General features: G+C 43.2%; 1 long non-coding RNA gene across 6 annotated transcripts in view; it reads right to left on the bottom strand.

The window, feature by feature from the left end:
- Window positions 1-19,785, bottom strand: part of LOC307192036 — a 31,136-nt gene extending 11,351 nt beyond the window's left edge. Inside the window, exons 1-7 of one of the 6 annotated variants that reach the window (XR_013829922.1) lie at window positions 19,433-19,785; window positions 18,813-18,996; window positions 16,952-17,077; window positions 13,479-13,759; window positions 12,070-12,160; window positions 11,801-11,875; window positions 2,749-2,811 (exon numbers count right to left, since the gene is read on the bottom strand). This is a non-coding gene — a long non-coding RNA (uncharacterized lncRNA). Of the gene's footprint in view, window positions 1-2,748; window positions 2,823-11,800; window positions 11,876-12,069; window positions 12,161-13,478; window positions 13,760-16,951; window positions 17,078-18,812; window positions 18,997-19,432 lie in introns of all 6 variants that reach the window. The other 5 variants (XR_013829923.1, XR_013829924.1, XR_013829926.1 and 2 more) reach the window with 5 other exon arrangements.
- Window positions 19,786-20,077: the final 292 nt, after the last annotated feature.

Here is a 20,077-nt window from a genome sequence, read left to right as displayed (position 1 = left end):
TTGCTGTTTGGCTCGGGCCTTGAATTTTAGCCTTTCATTGGCAGACGGGTGGTCATGCCTACCCAGGGAGCTTCAGAAGGATGTTCAGGAAGGAACGTGGGGCTCAGACTCCCCTTAAGCCCCCATTCCCCTTGGCCCCCAGTCCTCTTCGGAGTCAGGCCGGTAATGGCTTTGCTCCCCCTTCTCTTTTGTTATGGGACACTGTCTTGGGACATGGTCTCTTTAGACCCAGGGCTCAAGCCTTAACATTCCCAGGAGTCATCACCAACTGGAACAAAGCCCTCCAGAAAGTTCACAAGTGCAGCCTGTGAGAATAATATGTTCCAGCCCGAGGTACTTAAGAGCCTGAATGCCTGGGCTCCTGGCCGGCACAGGTGTTTACTGAGTGCAGGACAGGAGGTTTCTGTCTCGAGGAAGGCTTTTTGCGCCATTACAGTTCTAACAGTCTGCTGGTTTTAGATTTGCTTCTCCCCACTCACCCCACCCCCCTCCAGTTATAATAAAGATGGGTCTGCGGAGATCACATTTCCATCAGTACGCTGTGTTTTTGTTCCTTCTGACTAAACATTTCCTATGTTTTCCTAGCTTGTGACAATCCTATCAAAGCCCCAGTTCCCTTCCTGAACTTCCACACCTCTGGCCCGAGGACTGTGAAATCAGGATGGGGATTCCGTTCTTTCGAAGGTTAGGCCACAGGTTTTCTTCCTAAGAAATGCCTTTGAGGATGACTAGGCTTCTTAATTATTGGGGGAGAGCTAGGCTCCCATGCAGGTGGGCCTCATTTTTATTTTTGCATAATGCATTTCCTAAAATGAGAGAGTATGAACTCATACTTAAAGTCACTCTTTAGTGGGGAAATGAGAAAAATACACTTGAAATTGCCCCATTTTCCTGATAGGTTTGGAGTTTTGTAAGCACTGAATTTTTTTTTTTTTTGCGGTATGTGGGCTTCTCACTGTTGTGGCCTCTCCCGTTGTGGAGCACAGGCTCCGGACGTAGCTGCTCTGTGGCACGTGGGATCTTCCCGGACCGGGGCACGAACCCGTGTCCCCTGCATCGGCAGGCGGACTCTCAACCACTGCGCCACCAGGGAACCCTAAGCACTGAATTTTTTAAGGGGGAGATGAGGATACAATGGATATGCTTGAACTGTGGTCTAACTGTAGACCTCCTATCTAAGAGGAGTGTTTCCCTCTCCCTGAGAATGTTCGCAGCTGCTCCTCTGCTGTTTGCTCCTACCTAAAAAGAGCCTGGACTCCCTTCTAGTATTCTGCTTTCCTTAACCTTTCTCCTACCTGGGCTGGCGGGACAGGCTTTTGCACGTGTTCTCCATGGGTGACACTGTTCAGAAGCCCATGGCAGGAAAGGCGAGTGCTCAGGGCTGGGCTGACGTGGGATCCTGCTGGCTTATGGTAGTTTGGCCAAGCCCAGCAGGATAGCTCTGGCTGCGTGAAATAGGATTCATGTTGGTGTCTTGTTTGTCTTCAGAAGAGGAAGGGAAATCGCATTTATTTACAGAAGAGGAAGGGAAATCGCATTTATTTACAGAAGAGGAAGGGAAATAGTATTTATTTTTGTGATGACTCAGTTCACAATGTTTTTCTCCCAGCAGGTGATGTCTAAGCTTTGACAAATCTAGGGATCTCACTCGTGCAAAAATTCTTGGGGAAGAGACCCATCTCTAGAGGATGACCCGTTGGGACAGTTGTTCGTGGACTTGTTTCTCTACGGACTGTGGCACCTGAAGGATGACCAGGAGGCAGTGCTGGTGATCACATTCATCTCCTGTTATTATCAGCCTTTGCCTTTCCTTCAAACTCCTGCAGGGTCCCTATGGACCACACTGGTGATGTTTTTCTTGCGTTGCTTCTACCACCTAAGTGCGGTGTTGGCTATTGTGGGTACCATTGACCAAAGCTGACCTCAATGTTCATTTAAGCCAGAGTTTGCTTGTATACAGATAATACAAGAATAGGAGGGCTTCCCTGGTGGCACAGTGGTTGAGAGTCTGCCTGCCGATGCAGGGGACACGGGTTCATGCCCCAGTCCGGGAAGATACCACATGCCGCGGAGCGACTAGGCCCTTGAGCCATGGCCGCTGAGCCTGCGCATCCGGAGCCTGTGCTCCGCAACGGGAGAGGCCACAACAGTGAGAGGCCCGCGTACCGCAAAAAAAAAAAAAAAAAAAAAAAGAATAGGAAACACAGGCTCTGCTGACTGTCATTAACCTCAATTTGAGGTCCCTTAGAGATTGTTCATAAACTGTGCTGTTCTTCAGAATACAGTCCTAATGTCTTGTCTCATGCTATATACTCCTTGGGCTACTTCATCTATTCTTGTGGATCTAAGTTCCACCGAAGTGCTGAGGTCTTCTAAATCTATGTTTCAAGATTTCTTTAAGGGACTTCCCTGGTGGTCCAGTGGTCAAGACTCTGCTCCCACAGCAGAGGGACGTGGGTTTGATCCCCCGGTCGGGGAACTAACATCCTGAGTGTCACGCAGCATGGCCAAAAAAAAATAAAATAAAATCAAGATTGGGAATTCCCTGACCGTCCAGTAGGTTAGGACTCTACGCTTTCACTGCCGGGGCTCAGGTTCAATCCCTGGTTGGGGAACTAAGATCCTGCAAGCTGTGGGGCACAGCCAAAAAAAAAATAATCTAGATTCATGTATCTAATTACCACTTAGTATGTCCATGCGGGTATCTAATCGTTACCTTGAATTTAACATATCCAAAGTGTAACTCACCTTCTTCTCCCAGCCAGCTTTTTCTTCTGTGGTACTTCTCCCGGTGGGTTACATCGCCGTCACCTACACAGAAACTCAAGAGAGAAATTTAGTCATCAGCCTGGACCCATTCCTCCTTACCTACACAATCCCTACTTCACGTCACTGCCTGCTTCAAACGACCTCAACCGTTTTCCATCTCCTTCAGAAGAGAGTTGAAACTCTTTAGAATAGCACAGAATGCCCTTGTTCCTCGCATATGTATACATGATCCATGAACTTGCTTTAGCCAAAGTGTCACTCCTGGCAACTTTCCGAGTTAGCTATTTTGTTTTTCACGCTCCCCAGCCTTTGCACACTGTTTTTCACGCTGGGAACGCCCCTCACTCACTTCTTCCCCAGCAATTTCTATTGCTTCTTCAAGGCTGCTCTCCAGAAATCTCCATCTCCAGATATCCTTCTCTCCACAACAATGCCCCATCATGGGAATTAATAGTTATTAAATTTCTGTTAGGGGCTTAGTATTTTTGAGTATATTTACATATCTTTTTCTAATCCTTTCAACAGCCCTGTAAAGAAGGTATTATTGCCCTTGCTTAATAATAAAGAAACTGGACTCAAAGAGGTAAAGAAACCTGGGAGCAAGTTAGAAATGCAAATTCTCAGGCTCCACCCTTGGCCTACTGATCAGACTCTCTAGGGGTGGGACCCAGCAGCCTGCATTTTAATGGATGCTTCAGATAATTCTGCTGCACACTCAAGTTTGAGAATCACTACAGAGCTTGAAGAAATCGCAGGGTCCACGAAGAGAGCGATTCCAGAGGGGATGGGCCAGAAGTAAGCACCTTTCTCTCAAGTGCTTGAAAACCAATTTCATGTCACGCAAAGATAGTAAAGATACTAATTTAAGATGGGAATTAACTGGGAAATGAATTAGAATACAGGGGTTATGTAGGCACATGCAAGCTATAATTAAACCTACTGCTGAGTTTTAGGAAAATCCTCTTTGAGACCGGGAGTGTAGACTAAATGTGATCTTGTTTGGCAAAAATCTGGACTTTGAAAAGGGTCCTTTGGAAATAAAATGAATCGAGGGAAGATTGTCCCAAGTATGTATCACCTTTCTTTTTTTAACCAGCCACACCTCCTGCTGGGCTACACCATGTCCCACTCCCTAACTTAGGACTGCAGGTGGGCATGGCTGGAGGTTAGGGTGACAGGTCAGCAGTACTCACCTTTTAGGAGTCTCAGCCCCCAAAGCATGCATGTGTCTCTAAAGGTGAAATTTCAGGCCAAGAAGGGATATTTGGGGAGTAGGAATCCTCAATTTAAAAAGATGACTGCCTGGACTTCCCTGGTGGTCCAGTGGTTAAGACTCTGCACTTCCACTGCAGGGGACTCAGGTTCAATCCCTCGTCGGGGAACTAAGATCCCACATATCTTGCAGCACGGCCAAAAAAAAAAAAAGATGACGGCCAAACGGATCAACTTACAGTCAGCTTATAGAGGAGTCTTTAACTACTACCACTGCTGCTAATAAAGTAAAAATAACAATAACTGTCATCTGAGTATCTCTCTACAGATAAGGATACTGAAATTTAATATAATTAATTTATTCAAAAAATATCTATTTATTTAGGCTGCGCCGGGTCTTAGTGGCAGCATGCAGGATCTTCTTTGTGGCATATGGACTCTTCACGGCAGCATGCGGACTCTTAGCTGTGGCATGCGGGCTTCTTGGTTGCAGCATGCGGACTCTTAGTTGCAGCACACATGCAGGATCTAGTTCCCCGACCAGGGATTGAACCCAGGCCCCCTGCATTGGGAGCGTGGAGTCTTACCCACTGGACTACCAGGGAAGTCCCAGGATACTGAAATTTAGAGAGCTAAAGTAATTTATCCCAACGTATATTCTGGGGCAATGAAGGGGTCTTGCATAGTATACAGAGTAAAATAGGTTGGAGAAAAATCCCCTCCCCACACTAACCTCTAACAATTAGAGTCAGAGTCAAATTAAAACTTGGCATCTCCTTCAATCATAAATGGAAGCCACAAGCCACTGTAGTGACAGCAGTACGTACATTATGTCAGTAACAGGAATTGCAGATAATTTCATATTATACTACATTTGTGAATAGCTCAGATCTCTTCTATGCTCATCATTATGTCAAAATGTTGGCACTTATTGAACTTGCCTCTGGATCTTTTTGCTTAATGTACTAATAGAGAGGCAAAAATATTACTGTAACAAATTAATTTTTAAATATTATGATAACAACACAATTTCAATTATGTTTCAGTAAAATGTTTTCTCTCTAATTTTATTTTATGCATTAGAAAAGTTCATACTTGGAAATGCGATTTCTTCTGTTGAGGTAATAAGAAAAGGAGCTCATAGCTTTATTCTCAGACCACCAATGCTTTTGGGATGCAGTTGCAGGATTCACCCAGAGTTTGACTAAAGCCAGCAGAGTCGCTCCTCCTTGCCAGCTGCTTCCCTTTGTGCCTGACGGCCTAACTAGTTCTGTGCTGGCTTTGGCTCTGAGTATTGCCAGAGCGTAACATCAATTTACTGCTAGCCTTGGACCAAAACGGACGAGGGTAGGAGGTGGTGCGAAAAGAAGATGGGCATTGGAGTCAGCCAGGGCTAGGTTTGAATTCCAGGTTCAACACGCACTTTCTTTCTTTGCTAGGGGATTCATGAGAAAAGAAAAGAAAAGAAAAGAAAAGAAAGAAGAAAGAAGGAAAGGAAAGAAAGAAAGAAAGAAAAAAAGAAAGAAAGAAAGAAAGAAGGAAAGAAAGAGAGAAAAAGAGAGAGAAAGAAAGGGAGAGAGAAAGAAGGAGGGAGGGAGGAAGGGAAAGAGAGAGAGAGGGAGAGAGAGAGGGAGGGAGGGAGGGAGGAAGGGAGGAAGGAAGGAAGAAGAGAAGAGCCCCCTGTGGGTGTTGAACCTGGAATGCAAACCTAGCCCTGGCTGACTCCAATGCCCATCTTCTTTTCGCACCACCTCCTACCCTCATCCATTTTGGTCCAAGGCTAGCAGTAAATTGATGCTCCGCTCTGGCAATACTCACAGCCAAAGCCAGCACAGAACTAGTTAGGCCGTCAGGCACAAAGGGGAGCAGCTGGCAAGAAGGAGCGACTCTGCTAGCTCTAGTCAAACTCTGGGTGAATCCTGCAAATGCATCCAAAAAGCACTGGTGGTTTGAGAATAAAGCTATGAGCTCCTTTGCTTATTATCTCTGACAGAAGAAATTGCAAAGTCATTGGCAGCATTTGTAATATTCATCGAGTGCCAATAATATGTTGGTTTCTATCCTGATGCCTTAAGAGAAACTCAGTAAATATTTATGTAGCATTGCAATGCACAGACATTATGATAGGTAGTGGGACTAAAGGGGGAAAATGACAAGGTCTCCACTTCAGGGGACACAGTCCAATAGGGCAAAATACAGGCAAACTCTATATTGTAGATTGGGATAAACAAACGTGCCTATGAAAAGTAGGGATGGGAGAGGCTCGTCCTGACAGCGTGGGATGGGGAAGCCTAAGGGAGAGAAGGGATTGGCTAGGACCGTGAAGGTTAGGCAGGGCAGGTGGATTTGTAGGGTGTTAGGGGCTCTAGACTATACAGAAAGAGGTAGCGTGTCTATGGTTCAGTATATAAATGTCAAACTCTTTGCAATGGCTTACAAATCCCTATGCAGTCTGGAGCCCCATGACTCTCTCACTCCTCCTGCTTTCTCCCCTTTGCTCACCTTAGTCCAGCTGTACCGGCCTCCTTGCTGTTCCTTGCACAGACCCCCAGGCCTGCTCCTGCCTCAGTGCTTTTGCATTTGCCATTCCTTTGCCTAAAACACTCTCCCCCTAAAACCAGTCAATCAATCACTCTCTCCCTGGATATCCTGGAGGCCCACTCCCTCACCTTCTTTATGTCTCTGAGCAGATGCCACCTTTGGAATAACCACCTTATTTAAAAATTTTAACCCCTTGCTCACCCTGGTGTTCCACCCCGTTTCCTGCTTTAGTCTCCTCTAGGACACAGATTTTCACAACCTACTATATCAGTGGTTCTTAAACCTATGTATTAACCAGAATCACCCGGAAGACTTGTTAAAACTTACAACCGGCCTCTGATTCAGTAGGTCTGGGGTGGGGCCCAAGAATATGCATTTTAACAAGTTCCCAGGTGCTGCTGAATCTGCTGATCTGGGACTCACTTTGAGAACCAATGCGCTGTTAATTTTACTGATTTATTGCCTGTCTCCACTAGAATGTAAGCTGTTTGTGGCAGGGTTCTTTGTCTGTTTCATTCCTGGCTATAAATCCAGTGCCAGAACAGTGGCCAGAACACCCAACATATTTGTTGAGTAAACAAGTGTTTGTGGCTTAAGTGTAGGGTATGTAGGGATGCTGGGAGGCATGCAGTGGGAGTATGTTTGAAAGAAAACGTTTGGCCCGTATTTTTGATAAATTGTTATAGTAATAATAATACGTTATTATTGTGAATATAATAGTGTAACAAAACTAACTACCATTTATTGTTTCCACTGTGCCAGGCCAGCTCACAGTGGGGTTCAGAGGGACTGTATGACTTTAATTTGCTTAAGATCACTTAGTATATGTAGTAAATGGTTTAGTTAGGATTTTAACTTAAGTCTGTCTGACTCCAAAAGGATGGTCTTGAACACTAGGCTAAAAGTCATCTAATGATTGATTTTTAAACTTTTAATTTTATAATAATTTTAGATCTACAGAAGAGTTGCAGAGATGGTTTAGAGAGCCCTCATATAACCTCCGCCCAGCTTCCTCTAATGTTAACATCTGATACAACCATGCTTCTTATATTGAAACTAGGAAATTTAAGTTGGTATAACACTATGAACCAAACTACAGACTCTATTTGGAGTTCACCTGTTTTTCCATTCTAATGTCCTTCATCTGTTCCAGGATCCAATCCAAGACACCACTGTCTAACCATTTTTAAAGACCCACCATGGACAAATTTGAATGTGCACAGCATGAAGTGCCCAAGATACAAAGAAGATACAAAGATGACTAAAATGCAGGGCAGCCCTTGAGGTGCATAGGACAGGGACATAGACACAGAAGTAAAGAACTCCACTAGATGAGGTCGTGCCAGGACAGGGGCCAGCTCAGGGAGCTTTAAGGGCCAATGGAAGGCAGACGGTTAGCCTAATCCTGGGGTTTGGGAAGACTTCTTGGGAGAGTCAGGCAGGAGGAACAGTGTGAGGAGATATTGCAGGCCACTGAGAATCAGCAGAGGGAAAGGCCAGACGGTCACGATGGTTGAAGGGAAGAAACAGGGAGAGCTTGGTCGGGAACCACCAAGAACTGGGACAGGACCCGTTGGTGCTGGGGACTTAACGAGGCTATGTTCCAGGGTGCCAGTGTAGTCAGGGATATGTTTGAACTAGAATCTCCCAGCAAGAGACTGTAGGTCAAATGTTTATCCTTTGATAATTAACCTGTTTACATAATGCCTTGAGTGTCATTTCATTATACTTATAATTGGGAGGCAGTATAACACAATGGTTAATAACATAGGCTCTGGAAGGAAACTATCTGGGTTGGAATCCCACCTGACTGCCACTTTCTATTGTACTTATGAAACTTGGAAGGTTTCTTACTTTTCTGTGTCTGTTCTTCCTATCTGTAAAATGAGGACAATACTAGTATTCATCTCATAGCGTTCGGATGACTATAAGGTGCTTGGTCAGTGCTTGTGCACACTGAATAGCCAATGAACATCAGCTGTTATTATACAAGTGTGCATCCATTTCACACCTTGCTTATCTTCCTTAGACAGAAGCCAAGATACCTGAATAAAAGTTTCAAACAGCTTTCAGGTATACAGTCTCATTACACCTTCAGCATAATGTGTTGTGACCATTTTACAGGTAAGGAAAGTAGAGCACAGCAAAGTTAAGTGACAAAACTGAGATCATCTTAAAATCAAGGAGAAGAGCAAGTTTTGGGTTTAAATTCTCAGATTCTTTATGCTGCTACTGAAACAGTGGCCAAGGTCCATTAATATTAAGGAACAGTTAGAAAAACAATTAACTGAATGTTCTTAGCGTCCTGCCTAGCCTTTATCAGCAGTTTTACCACGTAAACTATTTGATGAGTCTGCCTTCCTGTGGTGAAATACCAGACTTGTGAACATTTAAGCAACTCACAAATACAGATGGATTTCATTTGCTCAGGGCCAGAGAGTCCCGAGAGTTGACAAATTAGCTGTCATTAACATGACTCTCAGATGTGGGCTTTGGAGATGGGTGGTCTTGGGGTTGATCAAGCCAGACTAGTTCCTATGTAAACTTGGGTGAACTGTAAAACATTTAAGAGCCTCAGTTTATTCACCTGTAAAATGGGGATTCTAATACAGACCTCTTAAGGTTGTAGGGAGATATAAAAGCCGTATACATTGTACAGACCCTGGCATTCAGACAGCATTCATTAAGCATGAATTATCTTTTCCTACTCCATTTCTTTCTTTCTTTCTCTCCGGTACCTGTAGATTACCATTAACACAGGCCAGGAAATGCCACAGATGAACAGGGAACACACAAAAATATAATTTTATCACCGATATTAAGTGTTAGGTAGGAAGAGTCCTTACAAAGCAATGTTTGGGTAGATAATAAAACCAAGATGTGTTCTTCGTCATTAAAACTCGGAGAAGCCAGAATCACCAGCTGGATATTACAATTCTCACCTTACATTTGGATTTTACTTCTGTGAGCGGGGGCTGAAATTTTGATTGTATTCGAGACTTCAAGTGTCTCCGGTGGCCTGATGGAGTCATGGGGGACAGCAATTGGACAGTTAGGTGGGATACAACCCAGATGGTCCTGACAGCAGCAAGTCTCAGCTTACTGATACGCTCAGGCCCAGAGCCCAGTCTCATATGACCTACGTGTCTAAAACGTGCTCAGAATGTTTGTCTCTATGGTTTCCCCTATAAATACATACATATATACATATCAATGCATATATGTGTGTGTGTATATATATATTATATATATAAAAGGAAATAGTCAATAACTATTGCAAGACAACCAATCACCAGACTCATCTCAAAGCTTCTTGTTCCGGCACCCGGGAGCTGTCCCAACTTCTAGGCTGAGCTCTGAGAGCGGCACTTGTCAGAAACATTGCTCTCGCCTGGGCAGGCTGCTTCAGAGGGAGCTCCCGTTTCCCTGAGAGGGTGGCTGTGCGGCCTTTGTGATGAAGCTTCTGGTCATCAATATTTGAATAGAGGCCCCTAAATAGGTGTATGCATGCTGAGGTGCACAGTTGCAGGAAGCACCTGTGTCCTCTTCACGTGGCCTCTCTAACCCTGCCTGGAATAAACGGCCTAATCTCGGGAACCCAGTGGAGGATGGGTCGGGGGAAGGAGCCAACGCCAGCCAGACACCCCGTGTGCAGAGGTGTTATCTTGTTCTCCAGACTCTGAGGTATCTGATGGTTGCGGGTTGCTCAGCCAGCATGTTTAGCTGTGCACTGGGGCTGTCAGGGGGTTCTGGACAGTGTTCCATTAAGCCTTCAGGGACTGGCTAGTCTCGATTGCCTTTCCTCTAATATTTAAAATGAATTACAGGAACTATACTCAGTACCTTCTAGTAACTTCTAATGGAAAAGAATCTAAAAAAGAATATATATATATTATATATATATGAACATATATATTATATATATTCATATATATAATATATATGTTCATATATATTTTATATATATTCATATATACTATATACATTCATATTATATATATTATATATATTCATGTATACTATATATGTATATATAATATATATATTCATATATATAATACATATTCATGTGTACTATATATGTATGTATAATATATATTCATATATAATATTCATGTATACTATATATGTATATATAATATATTCATACATATTATATATATTCATATATATATTTATCTCTGAATCATTTTGTTTGCTGAATACCTGTAACCAACATTGTAAATCAACTATATTTCAATGAAAAATGTAAAAATAAGTAAAAGAAAAGAAAAGAAAATGGATTCCAGATCTATCCCCAGCAGTGGATAAACGTCCTCACACTGCCTGGGCATTGTGCTGCCACCCATGTTCTCACTGCCATGAAATCCTAGGACTTTTGGCCAATATATGCCAGTAACCAGAGTGTCCACCTCTCTGTCCCAGATGTTTATTTCTACATATTGACCTTCACAGGGGGAGTGGGCATCAGAGGAGCCGTATTCCAGTTGTTTCTGCCTCTAGTCAACTAAAACTAATAAAACATGATTTAGCCTTTTTCCATCTCAGTTTCCAAATCTGCTAAATGGAGATAACTATACCTACTTCGTGTACCCTCTAAGAATTTGGTGGTGATAAAATAGGATCACATCTATAAGAATAGCTTAAAAAAACAGGAAGTATAAAGAAATGAAGGGGGTGGTAGAGTTTTAACAGTAAAACTTAATTGCTCTGGATCCCACTTTGCAGAATTTGTGGCTATATAGAAGGGGCAGTGCAAAAGTTTACCTTTGCCCTATTATGAAAGAAAGGATGTATTAAATAATTAAACAATGCAAATAATATACGAGGGATATGTAACCTACTTATGAGACTGATCGGGTTTCACAAACTTGCGGCAGTCGTTTGCAAATTAAAAATTAACGAGCCATTCCTCTATGTTCTCCAAGGCAAGTCACGGAACACCTTGACTTAGCAACACTTAGCTGTTAAAATCAGAAACATAGCACTGGAAAGGAACTCTTAGCTCATCTTAGCCAAATTTGTCATTTTACAGGTGATGAGACTGACTCACAAGGATAAATAACACGTCTGAGCTTTCTCAGTCCACCAGAAAGCCAAAAATTACACCAAAATCTACTGTCTGTTGTCATTCATTCCATGCTGCCTCTTTTGTCGGCCTGGCTGAAGCTAATTTTTCAGTTCCACTGGAACAAATCCCGTTTTCTTTGAATGGAAACTTACACAGAAACACAGACTCACCAGCTATGAGTAAAACAAAAGTAAACTTTACTATTACCTCACAATCTCTCTTGACCAACCACGGATCCAGGTTTTGTGGGAGGCCTGAAGCTTTTTATATTTGGGGGATTCTCTGTCAGAAAAGGAATCAAAATTATGAGTAAAAAATTATTACCAATATAAACATTTATTTAGAGAGAAGAATCACAGTAAGTTAAAATTTTTCAAGTTGACAGATAACCAGAGATAGCACAAATCCAAAGAAATAACAATAGTTTTATTAATGGCCTTATCATTTATCTTATTATTGCCTCTTATTAACTGTACCTCTTTAAAGTCTTTTTCTTTTAAGAGCATCCTTTGTCTGAAAACTCTTTCATTACCTCTTCACTTGATAACAGTTTTGTGATATCAGAACCTAAAAGGAGAAGAAAAAGGTAATTTAACATTTCCTTCTTCCTGGAAGCGTCTAGAATGGTTAATCATTTTTTTAATTATTATTGATACTTAAAATTTTTTTCTTTTAGCTTCCCAACTTGTTATGGGTAATGCCGTGTAAATTTGTATGATTGTATTCAAATCTGAGAAAGCTTCTCTTGTTTCTATCGTATATGAACCATTATAAACACACTTGCTTTTGTTATTTTGCTTGGAACATACACCTGATAAATATAGAACTCTTCAGAAATTCTACTTCTCACGATTCCCATTAACAATACAACAAAGGGGATTTGATTTTCTTTGTAATTGTATACAGTACAGCATCAGGCATTATCCTGGTAAAAGAGGACTTCTAGTCTGATTAGATGTTGAAGGGACTCAGTCATCCACTTAACAACTTTCTATACCTTATGCTTGGAAGAATTTCCATATATTATCTCTGGCTCAATGCATTTCAAACTTTACACAACAAAGTGATTCAGTTATACATACCTACATTCTTTTTCATATTCTTTTCCATTATGGCTTATCACAGGATATTGAATAGAGTTCCCTGTGCTATACAGTAGCACTTCGTTGTTTATCCATTCTCTATACAATAGTTTGCATCTGCTAACCCCAAACTCCCAGTCCATCCTTCCCCCACCCCCTCCTCCTCCTTGGCAACCACAAGTCTGCTCTCTATGTCTGTGAGTCTGTTTCTGTTTCATAGATAAGTTCATTTGTGTCATATTTTAGATTCCACGTATAAGGGACATCATATGATATTCGTCTTTCTCTTTCTGACTTACTTTACTTAGTATGATGATAATCTCTAGGTCCATCCTAGAGGTAATGCTGCAAATGGCATTATTTCATTTTTTTTAAGGCAGAGCAGTATTCCATTGTATACATGTACTGCATCTTCTTTATCCATTCCTCTGTCAATGGACATTTCGTTTGTTTCCATGTCTTGGTTATTGTGAATAGTGCTGAAATGAACATGGGGGTGCATGCATCTTTTTGAATTAGAGTTTTCTCTGGATATATGGCCAGGAGTGAGATTGCATATTTCTCCTCCACTCTTCATATATATCTCATGCTGGGGCTAAAGGACATGTTCACATTTCCATATGACCGAGGTGCTGTACCTGAGAACTAAGATGGTGAGGGTGTTGGCAGGGTAGGTGATAGGAGTGTTTCAGAAAGTCATTCCTCTCTGGGACGGCTGGCAGTAATACGACTATACATGGAAGTGACTGTGACCCACACAAATATAGCCTCATAAACCCAAACTAAACTTCTCCTTCACTTACCTTCCCCTTAACTGGATTCCGAAAATGCCCGGGGCTCCTCCAATGTTACTCCACCTAGAGTTGTGTGAGGGAGTGGGTATCTGCACTCAGAATACTGTAAGAAGCAGTATTCTTAATCAATTGCAAGGAAAATGTATTACTCGGGTAAGTTTTACAAAAACATAAGACCATGTGAACCCATTGGCGAGACTCCTGCCGGGGCCGTGGAAGGGGCCTATGCAAATGAGAGGCCCTGAAGGTTAAGCTTCATGGACTTCATGGTGAAGGGCAGTCTCCAGTTCCTGGAAAAGAAAGAGCTACAGCTCTCAGCACCGTGGACAGGGTGTGGCACGTGCTTACAAGGTTGGAGGTAGGGGTGTCCTCTGGGCAACTGAGAAGCGAGGAGCCCTCCAGGCCTGGTCAAGGGAAGGCTGACAGTTTCATCCACAGTTTCCAGCAGAAGCAACTGCAGTGGCACACGCTGGAGTAGGTCTGCTGCTATACCGGGCTGCTCGGGGAAGAGACTGGTTGATGCTAACTCAGTGTAATCAGTCTTCTGCCCACAGCAGCCCATCATCCCCGGGCCAAGCCACCCCTGACAAAGCAACCCAGTAATCCCCGGAAATGGCATCACCAAAAACCCATCGCTCTTGTTCCAATTTAAACATAACATTTGAATCTACATTTGGACTACTGCGTCATAATAAACATGTATTTCCATGGATGTCAACTAATATAGGAGATGGTCTGATGACCAAAGGGAGAATGTCTCATTAAAGGTAAACTTCTTGAACTTCCCTGGCAGTCCAGTGGTAAAAATCCACCTTCCAATGCAGGGAACACGGGTTCGATCCCTGGTCGGGGAACTAAGATCCCACATGCCGCGGGGCAACTAAGCTCTCACGCCACAACTAGAGAGCCCGTGTGCCGCAACGAAGAGCCTGAGTGCTGCAACAAAAGGTCCCGCATGCCACAACGAAGATCCCATGTGCAGCAACTAAGATCTGATGCGGCCAATTAAATAAATAAAGGTAAACTTCTCATGGAAGGCTCAGATCTCACACAAAGGACAGTTGTCCTGGGGTCCCTTTCCAATTTATCTTCATGGTTTGTTTTACAATATGAACTTGAAGAAAAACAATTCTTTGAAATATTCTGAAATTCTGATTTTTTACAAAGTCAGTCTGGCTTTTAACTTTCAGTGGAACTCAGACTCTTAAGGAAAAGCTCTCCACGTTTGTGTCCCGTTTTCCATTCTTTCTTAATCTTCATTTCTGCTTGTCTGGACTATGGCAACAGCCTCTTAACTAAGCTCTCAGATCCACCCTATACACTGCTGCCACGTAAATGCTCTCAAGCTGGCCTTCCCTGTTGTCCCCTGCCAGGAACAATCTGTCCTTGTGTGGAACACTCAGAACCCTTTGGTTGGTTCTAGTCTTCTAGCATTTATGAAAGTCACCCTTTATCGTGGTGGTCTGTGTATGTGTCCATCACCCTCGCTAGAGTATACATTTCTTGCATTCCCAGCCCACTGCAAAGTCAATGCACAAAATTGAAACTTATTAGGTACCAATGGCAGACTCTACTATTGATGTTTGACTTGACAATCATAGTAATTGTATTCTCCTTGCCAGTGACTGGTATAGAGAGGTGTCCAATAGAAGTGTCTCTGATCATGGAAAAATGGCTAGTGTGACTGATGTACTTTTGAGTTTATCAAATTCTTTCTTTTTTTTTTTTTTTTTTTTGCCAAACCACGCAGCTTGTGGGATCTTAGTTGCCCGACCAGGGATTGAACCCGGGCCCTTGGCAGTGAAAGCGCTGAGTTCTAACTACTGGACCACCAGGGAATTCCCTGATTTTACCAAATTTGAATGAACTAAAAGGTAAACTTCACTTGCCACATCTATTGGACCTCTCAGGCCAGGTAACTCAGTTCTGGCAAACGAAATACAGGGCAGCCAGTTTTTTCTTCTACAGGATTTTATCTCATCTGGGTGTGGTACCCGGGACTGTATGGCCATCCTGGAACCTGGAGAGGAGCACAGAGGACAGAGCTGACACCCTGAGGATGGCAGAGAGAGAAATGGAGAGAGTCTGAGGTGTGGACTCAGTCAACCTAGAGTTGCCCTACCTGGGACTTCCTCATGGGTGGGTAAGGACATTTTCCTCACTGTTTAAGCCATTTTGACTAGAGCTTTCTACAAACTTCAGCCCAAAGCATCAAAAATGATAATGCTGTTATGATGATTAGGTGGAAAGAGGGGGCAGGATACAGCATGTCCAATGGGATTTGCAGACCTCTTGTAGACACTGTACACAATGATGCAAGAGAAATGTACAAAAGAACAAACCATTATGAAATCATGTATCTAAAGTATGAGGTTTTTTCCAGGCAAAAGACAGAGTTTGTGAGTGTTGCTGAGTGAAGAACAAGAATTCTGCAGAGGATATCTGTGGCTTCGGTCTATTGAGGACTCCTTTTGCCCTTCCTTTCATTGCCAACCCTATGTTCTGTGGGGAACTATTCCTTGTGACTCAGGGAAGGGTGACCCCAAATTCCCTGGCCACAGGGGTGGGTCTGGCCAGCAGGATACACCATACCTCCAGCCATGGTGACTGTTTGAGGAATAGGCATGTGAATTTTCACTAAGGTTTAATATATGGACAATATGGACACTGGGAGAAAGGAAGGGTGCTCTTTTTTGGGTGGGGCTGTGATTTCTGCCCCAAGGAGAGACTCCTTTGAGAGTAAAGCCAGTCCTAGAACCCAGGGGGCTGGGGAGGACAGACAGAGCCTGTTGACACTATCTGAGCCCCTGAGTGCAGCCATGCCTGAGGCCCAAGTCGATCTTCGGACTTTTCATGTGCATGAGCACATGTCCCTGATGTGCTGAGGCCGGTTTGCTTTGACTTTCTGTCCCTTGCAACTGAGAGTCCTGACTGATACAGTAGAGAATCAAACAAGGCAAGAGGGAAGTCCTGGATCTGCCTCAGATCGAAGTGGGGTCAGGTGAAGAAAGATGTGCAGGAGACAAGCATCTGTTAGGGCTTCATGAGGCAGTCCAATGCTGTGGACAGCAGCTTGGTACCCAGACAAGTGTAGATTTGGGGCAAACTGCTCTGAGTTTTAATACCAGCTTATCCACTTACTTCATTGATAAGTCTGAGAAAGCTGTTTAAAGAGTAAACCTGGGGGCTTCCCTGGTGGCACAGTGGTTGAGAGTCCGCCTGCCGATGCAGGGGACACGGGTTCGTGCCCCAGTCCGGGAAGATCCCACATGCCGCGGAGCGGCTGAGCCCGTGAGCCATGGCCGCTGAGCCTGTGCGTCCGGAGCCTGTGCTCCGCAAAGGGAGAGGCCACAACAGTGAGAGGCCCGCGTACGGCAAAAAAAAAACAAACCCAAAAAACCAAAAAAAAAAACAAACAAAAAAACCCCCAGTAAACCTGGGTCTCAGTTTTTCCACCTGTAAAATGGGAAAAGATGACTTACCTCATAAATCTGTTGGGAGGATTAAGTAGGATGATATATGTAAAATCCGTCACACAGAACTTGGCAGATGGTGCTACCTTCACTGACGTTAGTTCCCGGCACTGTGGAAAAGACATATCGAAGTTTCTGCAATAAAAACGTTCAAAGTGACTACTAATATTCTTTGGCCCTTCCTTCCTCCTCACTGCTTTTGACTTCTATCTCTTTTGTTTTTTATGTAATCCTAGTAGTTTAAATTGAAAATAATACTAGTCACCATACTTTGAACGTGTACTTTGTTCTTGTGCTTTACGTACACTATCTGTAATCCTGACTGTAATGATTCATACATTATTCCTGACAATAATAATAAAGTAGGCGGCACCGTGTCACAGGCTAGGAGAGATTAGTGACTTGTCTGCCCTATTAGTATAGAAGGTAAAGCCAGGAGGGCCTCTAGAGGCACTTGGTGGGGGACACGAAACCCTAAGGGCACTGTTTACCATTGGAATTTTTCTCTCTCAGGAGAACTATGAGAGACATACTGTTGTTTTGAATTTCAAACCACAGTTACCTGTGTAATTAAAGAACCCGTAAGTCCTTCAGTAGGAAAAAGTGGAAGCTTGACCCAGTGAATGCCAGACCGAAGGACATATCCAATTACAGTTCTTACTGGGATATATGTAAGAGAATGTTCTTGAACTTTCCACAAGCTGATCCAAAATTGAGCTTTCAGGTTAAATTTAAAAGGAACAGTTTTAGAATTCGAGCTGGAAAATGAGATTCATGCTAAATGGACTTTTCTTTCACTACGACAAAAATACTGCCACCAGGCCCCAAACCCACCATTACCATCACCGTCCCCTCCCTGCACCTCCACCCCGATCTGTTTGTTCTTTTCCTAATGTGGGTGGTCCTATTCTGATTAGCAGCACCATCTTCATTAGGACATAAATGAAACTATTTTTGTTCCTATAGAAACACAAAAGTCGCCAAGATGTGTCTGAGGATGTTTGCTGCAGCCTGTCTGCAAGAGCAAAAAAGTGTTTGTCTTTATTGCTGATGTCCAGTGACAAGGGGGTTATTTGAATAAATGGAACACTCTGGTCCAGCTAAAAAGAACAGATAGATTTTTATATAGTGACATGAGGAAACGTGGACAATATAGCTCTACGTTTGAAAAGCAAGTTGCAGAATGTTATTTAGAATATAATCTGATTTATGGGGAAAAAAACAAACAAAAAAGCAAAAAAGTATCTGCATAATGGAAAAGCCTAGAAGGAAGAATACCAATGTGTTATTAGTGGTTGTTGGGTTTTGCTTTGGAGTGGGTCACAGAGGACTTTGATTTTTCACTTGAAACGTTTCTATATAATTGTGAGGTTTGGGCTTCAAAAATCATTTTTTCTTTTTTCTTTTTTTTTTTTTTACAATGGGCCAGCTTTATTTCTATAGTCAAAAAATATGTAAAGATTTTTAAAATTTACCATCCACTGGTCAGTACCTAAGAGGACAGGCTAAGCTATTAAATGATGTGGTCGTGAAAGTTAGTCTCTATATTCCATGACCTTCGTCCTCTGTTCATTTGCATCACCCAGAATGGTTTTTCTAATCCCTGACTTTTAAGACGTTTGGCCCTCATCTAACAGACCGCTGGGCTGGCTATGGGGTGCAGCTGCTCTCCCTGTGGTTGTACCAGCTCCTCCTCTACTCACTTCCCCTGTCTTAACTCAGAAAGATCCAGTCAGGATGTTGCAGCTACCGGGCTCTTTCCCACCTACAAAGTTGCCGTATCCTGTCTGCGGTCCCCGAGTGGAATGAAACAGCAAGATTAAATGAAAAGAAACCCTTCTTACATATTTCGATAAAATACTTCCTCTACCTTATTCTTGAACATTTCTTCTGCGTCTGCCTCTTGTCGAACGCTGTGCTAGGTGGGGCACGGTCTCTGTGCTCAGGGCACACAAAGCACCCTGGTGGAGATAGACAGGTAGGCAGTGACAGTGACAAAGGTGACAACTGTATTGCCACTTTCTCAGCATCCAAATGTGTGTCTGCATCAGGTGCTGGGGGTACAAAGATAAGTAAGACAGGGTCCCTGGCCTAGAGAGGTTTACAGTCTAAGCAGTGCTGTCCAACAGAAATATAATGCAAGCCACACAGGTAATTAAAAATTTTCTAGTAGCCCCGTTAAAAAGAAACAGGTGAAATTAATTTTAATCAGCCATTTAATTTAACCCAATTTATCTAGCATATTGTCATTTCAACATGTAATCAATATAAAAATTATCAATGATATATTTTAGGTTACTTTTTTCATACTAAGCATTTCCCATGTGGTACGTAGCTTACAAGACATCTCCATTCAGATCAGACCCGGTTTAAGTGCTCAATAGCTACATATGGCTGGTGGCCACCATATCGGACAGGGCAGATCTAAGGAGAAGATGAGCTTATTAATAGATCATTCCACAATGTATCAAAAGCTCCCCAAGGTTGTACCTAGGATGTTGTGGGCGATAGACCTCCCTCACTCCTGAGGTGGGATGTGTGGGGGAAAAGGTAATGGTCAGGGAAGGCTTCTTGGAGGAAGCCGCACACGAACAGAGGTAGCCAGATGCACCATGGGAAGACCATGTCCAGAAGGTGGAACGGGCAGCCTGAAGATGGGCTCAGTGGTTTCAAACAGTGCAGCGTGAGCAGGGCTCGTCACTAGTTTGGTGATTACAGCTTAACAAGTGAATCTGAAAAACATAAATTAAAAAAAAAAAAAAGTGAAACCTTTAGTGAATAGGAATGAGGTAGAAGGGAAGGACAGAAGAAGGGCCGGCAGAGAGGGAAGATTTCCTACTCAAAGGGGAAGTCTTCATGAGATGGGAAAGATAGGAGCTCTGTACCAGGGTAGGGCCCAGTTAGCGGAAGGCAGGCTGGATTCGGGCTACTGCTCAGCCCCTCATCCAGGCCCTTTGTGGAAGGCGTGGTCTGCACAGCCATCCGTGGCAGCCCTCTGCTGTGCTATCATTCTGAAGCCTCTCCAGCTGGACTGTTTTGCCACATTTACTTGAGAGTAAGCACACTGGAGCTGGTTGGAAGATGTGACGTCGATCTTTTTTTCAGGGTTTGTCCGGAAACATAAGCTCCTACCTG

This window comes from Stenella coeruleoalba (assembly GCF_951394435.1).
Source record: "Stenella coeruleoalba genome assembly, chromosome: 1".
In the NCBI taxonomy this organism is placed as follows: domain Eukaryota; kingdom Metazoa; phylum Chordata; class Mammalia; order Artiodactyla; family Delphinidae; genus Stenella; species Stenella coeruleoalba.
Note: the sequence above shows the minus strand (reverse complement) of the source record. Positions and strands in the feature narration are given on the sequence as shown.